The 10,623-nt window shown below is 36.8% G+C and overlaps 1 pseudogene; it reads right to left on the reverse strand.

Moving 5' to 3' along the window:
• Positions 1-8,446: 8,446 nt before the first annotated feature.
• On the reverse strand, positions 8,447-10,139 carry LOC137650618 (uncharacterized; annotated as a pseudogene).
• Between the last annotated feature and the right edge of the window lie 484 nt (positions 10,140-10,623).

A 10,623-nucleotide genomic window follows, 5' to 3' on the forward strand; every position in this document is an offset into this window, starting at 1 on the left:
GCATAAAAATTATTTTAAAGGGGCTCAAATTAATGTGTGGCTCCTCACCCTAAAAAAATGCTTACATATGAAATATGACACCCCGCTCTTTGGATGCATACTGTAGGTGGGCCATATGGCTGGATATATGCAGGTTTTAGGTGATCAATGGAGGACCAGCCCGCTATGTACCTCATGTTAATGGAAAAGGCTTTAGTCGTACGATGGATCGTGAGGAAAGAGCCTGTGTAAGGAGGTATTAGTGGTGGTCTGCTAGTATTGTTGCGTAGGAAAATGTGTGGTAGCAAGGGTGGGCCTGTTGATATGTTTTGGTTAGCTATGGGCTTGTAAATCTAGCAGCAAGGAATAAATTTTTCGACAATGTGACGTAGGCACTGGAGGTTGTAGGAGTACGCTACAGACGGAAAAAATTCTGCAGTGACAACCAATTGGTAGTCATATACTATTCTAGCTCCAGAGATATTCAAGGGATCTTTAGGAGAGGTCCTTAGTCTCATGAAGTCTCAGGGAAGCTGAGTAAGCCAGTGGGAGTCCTTGCAACAGGTCCTCAAAGCGGTTTTAAAGGTGCGATGAAACTGTTCTATCATTTCTTTTGGCAGTACGGTTGTTAGCGGGTGTTTGATATAAGGTGATTCCTAGGAGGTTCACTAATGATATCCATATATAAAATTTGAATATGGTAAATCTATAACAAGTAATACGCTTAGGAATACCAAATCTTTCTATCCATCCAGGCAGTGATGTGGATGTATATGAGGTGGACACTGCAGTTTCAATGGGAATTGAAACAAGTGGAGTCCTTTATGAAGGTAAACAGGTAACGATATCCTTGCATTTTACGTAGTGGCCAAGCAACTTTTGATGTGAAAATAGGCTAATCAACTGAGAGATTAAGGAGAGGGACCGACTACTGATTTCATGTGCTGATGTACTTTTGATGTTTAGCATGAAGTATAGGAATGAACCAAATCCTTAGCAACCTTAGTAATGGCGGGCCAGATGAACTTCGTTTTCAGTAGCTGTGCAGTAGATCAACATCAAGGATGTAAAAGGTCATGAATGGAGTCAAACATATGTCGGTGCGTGGGAGCTGGTATCCCCTTTTTAGGTCTAACAATATTGACGTCACAAAGGAGTGTGGCATAGGAGCTGTCGAGAGGGACGTTCTCCCAAAGGAGAGATGTGAAGAATGTCATACATGCTTGGTACTCTGGATCATTTTGTTTTACATCTACCAAGGCTTTGCAATCCAGTCTCAGATGAATGGTGGCCAATGTGTTTCTGGACAGGCATTGTCAACTGGATTCATTTTCCCAACAACATGTTGAAGGATATCAGTGTTTATGGGCGGACAAGGCATCATACTGTCAAGTGAAGGCAATCATCAGAGGCATTTGGTCCGTGCGATTGACGAAGGGCGTACCTACCAGGAAGTTACAAAAGTAACGGACGGCCAAGTACACCACCAGCACCTCAAGGTCAACGGGTGAGTACCCGGATTTTGCCTTGGACAGTATTCTATTGAAGAAGGGCTAAAGTTGCAGTAAGAAAATGACCATCTTCTCGAGTAGTGCACCAATAGGCATTGGAAGAGACAAAGAATGGTGCATATGGCACAGTAAAAGTGAGAGCAGAAGTGCTTGATAGTACATTCCTTGCATTACAGAAGGCATCTTAAGAGGGACCCTACTTCAGGTTTTTTTGGCTTACCCTTGAGGATGTATAGAGGCGGGCAAGAGTAGTGGCCATGGCTAGCAGGAAACAGGATAATAGTTGGTCAAGACACGGAATTCTTCCATTACTCTGACAGTTGAGATCATGTGGAAGTTCTGAAGTGCTGCTGCAATTTCAGGGAGGGACTGGACACCTTCGGGAGTGATATGGTATCCAAAAAACTATACTTTGTTGGCACCAAATGTACAATGGTCGTACTGGATTGAAAGGCCATTCTGTTATAGTCAGTCGAGCATGATGCGTAGGAGATGGAGGTGTTCTTCTTTCCAGGAAGATAATACAAGTATGTGCCAACATAACATACACAGAAGGAGTGGTCCCCTAAGGTACCCTCAATATGTCATTGAACAGTTGCCCCAACATTACAAAGGACAAAACTTGGTTAATTGAAGATGATGTACCATAAGGGGTGGTGATGGCGGCCTTTTGGGATGTCTTCAGGTTTATGAGCACCTGAAAATACTCATTCAGGTAGTCATGGGAGAAGAAAACATTTACTTTGTGCAAGTAGGAGGTCAATTTGGAGATTTTTGGGAGTGAATATTGGTCCGATTCTGTCTGCATGTTCAAACACCTGTAATCCTCACATGGACGCAGGGAACAATCTTTCTTCAGGATAATGTAATAAATTGATGACCATGGTCTGGAACCCTTTTGGCAAAGGCCCTTTTCTTCTACTTCGGCAAACGTTTGATTAGTTACTGCCAAATGATATGGTGCCAGACACTCGAATATGGCTAACACTGGGGCCTTCATCATTCTCATGTGGTGGTAAATACCGTGGGCGTTTGTCGTACTTTTGGTTGTAATACTTCTGAGCACCATATGAAGAGGTGAATATAGACATCCTGTGTGCACTAATGTGGAGAGCAAAGTCAGGGGGTGCCGGTTGAATAGGTAGGGATGACTAAGATTCTGCCTTGATTAGCTGCTGGTGAGGTATATCAACCAGGAGGTGGTAATATGAGAGAAAATTCACACCGATGATTGGCAGTGTGACATTAGCAACGAGAAAAATCCAGTGATAATTGACGCTTCCAAACAATAATATGATGTTCTTGTAATCTTGTATGGGGATCGCAAATCCGTTGGCAGCTACTAGCTGGATGTCAGGAGATTTAGACAGAGTGCGCCATGCCCAGACAAGTGGCCTTGATTGAAAAGAATCATACGCCTGTAACTGCATTTGTAAAAAAGTAGATATTTGTGACATGTGAGGCAACTCACCACAAGCGATGGCATGTTTACACGTTTTTTGGCCATAGAACAGCATTCGAATATTTCTTTGCAAAAGACACTAATCTTGAGAGGTAGTAGAATAACTGCTGCTGTTGGGTGCTTGTAAGTGAAAGTAGAGATTATTGGTTGGGACTTGTGGTAGTGTTGGATGGTAGACGGTGTTATGACTGGCTTGGCACAATACAATGTAGACATCTATATCCTACCATATCCACGTCAGATTCAGTTGATGTTGAACAGTTATCCCCTTCGTCAGGAGTGTAGGCACCAATTGAGTTCTTGAAGCTGGTGTAGTGGCTTTCCAAAAGGGTGTAAACTTTTGTTTTCTGATCATTCATGGGCAAAATATCGACATTGGGTATGGCAGTGCGTAGAAGTTCAGTTAGGTGCCTTACCCAAAGGGCACGAAGTAGATTCACTTTATGAGGAAAACCATCTGTGGCCGACTGCAGGCAAGCAATACTGGTTATTCCCTGAGGGCTAGCAAAGCCTTTTACCCTCAACGTCTTTTGATAGAGCTGAAAAAGTTTGGTTAGGTGTGTGGCAGACGATAGTGAGTACTGCTCAAGGATTTTTTTCCTTTTTTTAGTGCATTATACGTTTTTGGTATGTCCCCTTCCTTGCAAGGCCAATTGGAGATCCCAGGGAGAGTGTCCTCATGGATCGGCGCGAGTATAATCTTCTCTGTTACCTGACTGAGTCGAGCCCCTTGATGTGAAACTTGGCTCCGGCATGTTGGAACCAGGCAACCTCTTCTTCACTAGAAAAGGGTAGCAGTTTAATTGTGGCAGTGTGTACCAAAAATGCAGGTTCTATGGTGGCATACTAAAGCATCAGTGAGGGGGTAGGCAGGAGGGAGGGGATATTCTGCTAGTCACCTATTGGCAAGCCCGATATTAAGTTATAACTGAGAGTCAAGGTGAATGCATCTAATTTTATTTCGACCAAGTGTGGGCTTTATACAAGACTTTCAGTAGAAGAAGATCAAAATATTACAAACATATCAATTAATGAAAAAATAGGCTGAAACAAGTTAGGTTAACAGTGATATGTACAGCGAGAAATACAATACAAAAGAAGATACGGTTACAAGTAATAAGTGTGTGTGAAACACATGCGGTACAAATAAGCCTTTCCAAATCCTTAGAACTCAAAGATCTAATAAAAAAAAAATTCGATGGAAATAACTCTAAAAAAGTAAAAAGAATAAGTGCAACATGGCTATGGGAGCAAACTAAAGTGAAAGATATTTAAACAGCATATCAGGAAGTGTAATTGAGATATGCAGGACGTAATAAGAACGACAGATAATAAATAAATATCAAGAACAACAGATTAGGTCCTTAGACATTACGAAAAAAAGAGGAAAAAAAGTAGATGGATTCACGAGCTAATAAAATGAGCAGGCATAAACTGTTATAGTAAGAGTTTTATTATTATCAAGGTAAAATCGTAATGTTTATTATTTGACAGTGACTCAATTAACCCGATGCCAAATGTCAAATATTTATAATATATCTCCAGCATGTAATAAAAAACAATTGTTTACATACACACACACACACACACATACACACACACACACACACACATATATATATATATATATATATATAAACACACACACACACACACACACACACATATATATATATATATATATATATATATATATATATATATATATATATATATATATATATATATGTATATATATATATATATATATATATATATATATATATATATATATATATATATATATATATAAGACTGTGTGTGCTTGTGCTATAAATATTGAATTTTCACTTTTTTGATAAAAAGTTATAGCCAAGAATACAAACTATGCATAACGGAGTTTTTGAAAAAAAAATCCTAAGTGACACACTCCGTCAACAGTCTCTTGAACGAATAAAAAGCTTAAATAGATTTTGGAGTAGTCTTTTGAACAATGGTCCATGTCTTTTCTCGCGAAGTCGATGAACAGAATTGTTTACAAATTGAGGGGAAAAGATCACAGCGAATATCTTATTACCTACTGCATGTATGTAGTAAGATATTCTCTTTAATTAATTATTTCAATGGTAGGTAGAATGTTACAGTGTAATAAACCTACCAGTGGAGTCAATAAAACTTTTGTTTGTTTGACTTAACACCACTTTGAACTAGTGACCTCATTAATCATTCGAAATTACTTATAGTTAATCTCGATTTTGTCGGAATTTCAGAATCATCTCAGCTATACTTTTTTTCGCCTAAAAAACCATCATTGCTGAGGAGTCAAATGATTACTATTTTCCCACTAAAAATCTGAGTGCAAGCTTGTTTTTACTTTCCAAATCCTTGAGAGAGAGAGAGAGAGAGAGAGAGAGAGAGAGAGAGAGAGAGAGAGAGAGAGAGAGAGAGAGAGAGAGAGAGAGAGAGAGAGGAATAATCACTTCATTTATCTTTCGTAGTGAGAAGGACTCTTGGTAAGTTTCCTTTGTTTTTTCTTTTTTTGTGGGCGTGGGGATGGGGGCTAGAGTAGTTTTCACCAATATATAAGAATTTTTTATCTCAAACCGGAAAAATCATACAGCTTGTATATATACATAGGAAAATCTTTTTTTATGAAAATTTCAAAACGATGGGATGATTTGTTTTAATTCTAGGATGAAAAACCAAGAAACAAGAAAAAAAACATTAAACTTGATTCTATCACTTTATTATTAATATTACTTAGAAAGAAAGTATATAATAAAGAAATCTATCTTAAAGTAAAATTTTTGCCATGATTGGAAAGAAAATATGTATAAAAATATTTAAATCTGTTTCTAATAAAAAATTCTTTTATCACAAATTTATTTTATAAAGAAAAAAGAAAAAAAAAACTAAACTTTCCTTTTTCTGTAAAATGCCATTTCTATCTTTAAGATTTGCATAAAAATAAGAAAGATATAACAGTTTGAATGAGACAGAAGTGAAACCGAGAAAAACAGCTTTGAAGGTAAACTTTTGGTTTTTACACTCGCGGGATAACATAAGACACTCAGTGCATGAAATGTAAGAAACAGGTAAAAATGTATGAAAATCTAGTATTAACACTCACCATAGATTCTTCATGACTTCTATGTATTTCTCTCAATTTTTGGTTATCTTTCATGGTACCGAGTCCCCTCCCCCCACACCCTTTCAAATGGGTATTATTCGTTCGATGGCAAAGGAGTCTGTAGGGACCAGCTGACTCTTTCTTGCTCATCTTTACTTTGTTTTCAGTTGCATTATAAATAAACGTACATTTCTTGCCCTTCTTTTTCTACATGTATCCAAAATGTTCGTCAACGTATCCAAGTCTACCTTTTTTTGACTAAGCTGATATTGGCTGAACGCAGCTGACAAAAACAGTTGGTGTTGATGGAATCGGGTATGGACAAACAGACTCATGTACCTCTGTTGTTGATATCAACAAAAGGCGAGCCAGAGAAGTGGGTATGGAAGGGGGCTTTGTTTCTTCCCACTCCACACAGACTTCCTCGTCATGGCATTTATCCTTTCCTGGCCGGCTTTTGGCCGGGTTAGCCATACATATCTTGAAAGAACGGGTACGGTTCGGTATTCTATGACACTTTGTAATGCTCATCGTAACAGATCACATTATGAATTATTTCAAATAGTGAATAAAGGGTAAAACACAAAGTGGTAGGCGACAACGCATTCAGTAGAACGAGATAGGGAAGACTGAGTAAGGGACCAAAGCTAGACTACATCACTGCTAGGCGTATGCTAAATGAAATAAATATAAACTAAATATAAATAAGGTGAATAATAATGAAAATAACTAAAGCAAAGGACAGACAGAGATCAAATCTACGGGCACATTGCCCTGACTTCGAAGAAACCAGGGTAAAGGGATTTTAAATTTGTTACATCTCCATTGTTTAATTTGTCCTCGAGCTAGTCAACATTATAAAAAGGATGCCAGAGATGACTTTGAGTAAATTAACTTAATTTCGATTTTTAGAGAAATATTCGTCAAATAATTATCAATGAAACTCTCGGCGTGTTTTTTTTTTATTTATTTATTTTTTTTTTTTTTTTAGTACATGAACAGTCATTGTGAATTTAGGAGAATTATCATCTATTAATAATTTTTTTACAGTTTTGAAAATAAATCATTTTTCATATTATCAGTAAGTAATGTTAATCTTTCCTTGGAGTTGATGTGAATGCTGGAATCCAGTTACTAGTTATTATTATTATTATTATTATTATTATTATTATTATTATTATTATTATTATTATTATTATTATTATTATTATTATAGTTTTAGTATTATTATTATTATTATTATTATTATTATTATTATTATTATTAGCCAAGCTACAACCCTAGTTGGAAAAGCAAGATGCTATAAGCCCAAGGGCTCCAATAGGAAAAAACAGCCCAGTGAGGAAAGGAAGTAAGGAAATAAATAAATGGTGAGAATAAATTAACAATATATCATTCTAAAAAAAGTAACAGCGTCAAAACAGATTTGTCCTATATAAACGATTAACAACGTCAAAAACAAATATGTCATATATAAACAATAAAAAGACTCATGTCACCTTGGTCAACATAAAAACATTTGCTTCAACTTTGAACTTTTGAAGTTCTACTGATTCAACTAGCCAATTAGGAAGATCATTCCACAATTTGGTAACACCTGAAAAAAAAATAAACAAAACTTCTAGAATACTGTGTAGTATTTAGCCTCATGATGGAGAAGGCCTGGCTATTAAAATTAACTGCCTGCCTAGTATTACGAAACAGGATAGAATTGTCCAGGGAGATCTGAATGTAAAGGATGGTCATAGTTATGAAAAAATCTTATGCAACATGCATAAGGAACTAATTGAAAGATTAATATCTAGATAAGGAATAAGAACTTTAATAGACCGTAAGGTTCTGTCCAACAAATTGAGATGAGAATCAGTAGCTGAAGACCAGACAGGAGAACAGTACTCGAAGCAAGGTGGAATGAAGAATTAAAACACTTCTTCAGAATAGATTGATCACCGAAAATCTTGTAATACTTTTTCAATAAGCCATTTTTTGTGCAATTGAAAAAGACACAGACCTAATGTGTTTCTCAAAAGTAAATTTGCTGTCGAGAAACACACCTGAAATTTTAAGTCATAGAGATTTAAAGAAACATTACACCATGTAACACATGTTTTGTTTATATGTATTTTTTGATGTTTATATATGTATTTTGTACTACTGAACTTAAAAATCACATTAGTTTTGCTGTAACATCGATAGTTTTTAACTTATTCTAAATTCAATATTTTCTTGTTATGTATGCAATTTCTCTTTCCCTCTTTTAAGGATAATTAAAGAACATTTTTTATTTTTTTCATATATTGAAAATTATATAGGCAGTACAATATTAGAACAAAAGACATTATACAGCTCTGCATTGTAAATACTTTAATAACTCCTCTTTTATGATCAGAAGTGCTTGGACGATCGAGATTTTCTAGAGAGCATATTTTCATCTTCTCTCATTAGAGACCATATGTAATCTCCCATCATAGCAGTATTCCATCATCCTTGATATCTTCTTTCCATAGTTGCTATGTCCTGGTGAAATCTTTCACCCTGCTCTTCACTGACATCACCCAAATTTTCTGGGAAGAAATCAAGGTGAGAATGCAAAAAATGAATTTTCAAGGACATACGACAACCAAGCTTCCTGAAGTTCTCAATAAGTTTTGCTACCAGTTGTTTGTAATTAGGATCTTTGTTATTTCCTAGGAATCCATGGACTACATCACGAAATGCACACCAGGCTTCTTTTTCAATTTTTGTCATCGCTCTTTCCAGTTTCTCCGACTTCAACATTGTGTTTACCTGGGGTCCAACGAATATACCACCCTTTATCTTAGCCTCAGATAGTTTTGGAAGCATAAGGCAAATTTCCTGAAAAGCTTCTCCTCCAAAATCCTAGGCTTTCACAAACTGTTTAATCAATCCTAGTTTAATGTGAAGTGGGGGCAATAAAACTTTGTTCGAATCTACTAGGGGCTCTCTGTGAACATTTAACATTCCCGGCTGCAGTTCCATTCGTGGGGGCCAATGAACTTTCTTAAAATGATCATCATCAGCTCTGCTGTCCCATAAGCAAAGGAAACATGAATACTTTGTGTATCCCCATTGCAAACCAAGCAAAAATGCGAGCATCTTGAAATCCCCACAAACATTCCATTTGAATTCATCATAATTTATTTTATTAAGAAGCTGTCTGATATTTTCATAGTTTTCTTTCTTTTGTACTGAGTGTGCAAGAGGCAAAGATGGATATTTGTTTCCATTGTGGAGTAATGCTGCTTTGAGACTTCGTGTTGAGCTATCAATAAACAGCCGCCAATGTGTAGGATCATGCTTGAGTCCAAGAGCAGTAAACAAACCAGTTACATCCTTACAATAACACAGATCATCACTAATGTCATAGTAAATTTCAAATTCTTCATGTCGTTTCCGGTACCCAGTTATCCTGCAGTCTTGTCCTAGTAGATTCCATTCCTTCAACCTTGATGAAAGAAGTTCAGCTCCTGACTTAGTAAGACCTAAGTCCCTAATTAAATCATCTAGTTCACTCTGATTTGGAAAATGAGGCTCCAAAATCATTCTTGGTACGAAAACTTCTTCCATTTCTTGGTTGTTGCTACTTGCTGACCCTTCAGATGAAATATCCATTCCATCATCTACGTGGAAAGAAAGAAATAAGCACATATAGCAACTTCAACAAAGACTTGAATAAAATTAGTACTTAGGAAAATTAATGCTGAGTAAATACTCAAATTAATTAAATGAAAACTTTTTGGAGAATATGATAACAATACTTACATTTTCTGGTGGCTGTGGTACTGGTAAGCAGTCATCATGTGGGACAGGTGCTCTAGATGATGGTATGTCTGGATAATGAAGAGCTTGTCTTCCTTTCACTTTTTTGTACTTTGTCACATCAACCGTGCAAAAAAAAAAACCAGTCATCGTGATGGTTCTTCGGTTCTCTCCATACTCTAGGAATGGCAAAAGGCATTGCTCTTCCTGTACCTCTTAGCCATCCTTCTAGAGTTGAACGGCAGCTTCCACATATCACATGAGGGGCCCCTGGCTTGTCCTAATCACCCATGGGCATTCCGAAATAGAGTTTGTACGCTATCCACAATTTGGCACCTTTCACAATTTTATGTAATATTTGTTTTTTTCCAATATAATATCCACACATAGCAAAATGTATCTGGAGAATTTTTACATCCTCTAGTAGCCATCTTACTAAATAAAGATATCAGAAATAGACCTGAAACCAAATTTGACTCATTAGCGCTGCTCCAGTTGTTCCGTCATTTTCCTTGCAATGAAAAACTGCCGAGAGCACGACACACTACCTCACGCCAATGCTGCTTGCCAATAACTGACTGTACCGACAGGCGGGAAAAAATCACGCAGGCGCATGAAGGTTCAAGGTCGACTCATGCAAGCGTGCTTGATTCAAATCAGATTTTCCCAAGAAATAAGGCCGGTTACTTTTCTAATAGACCTCGTATTTTTGTAACGGTCGATGATACAGAAAAAATAATTACATTTTTGGAATGGCCGGAAAAAATATATTGATAAACCTT

Source organism: Palaemon carinicauda, chromosome 12, assembly GCF_036898095.1.
Source record: "Palaemon carinicauda isolate YSFRI2023 chromosome 12, ASM3689809v2, whole genome shotgun sequence".
In the NCBI taxonomy this organism is placed as follows: domain Eukaryota; kingdom Metazoa; phylum Arthropoda; class Malacostraca; order Decapoda; family Palaemonidae; genus Palaemon; species Palaemon carinicauda.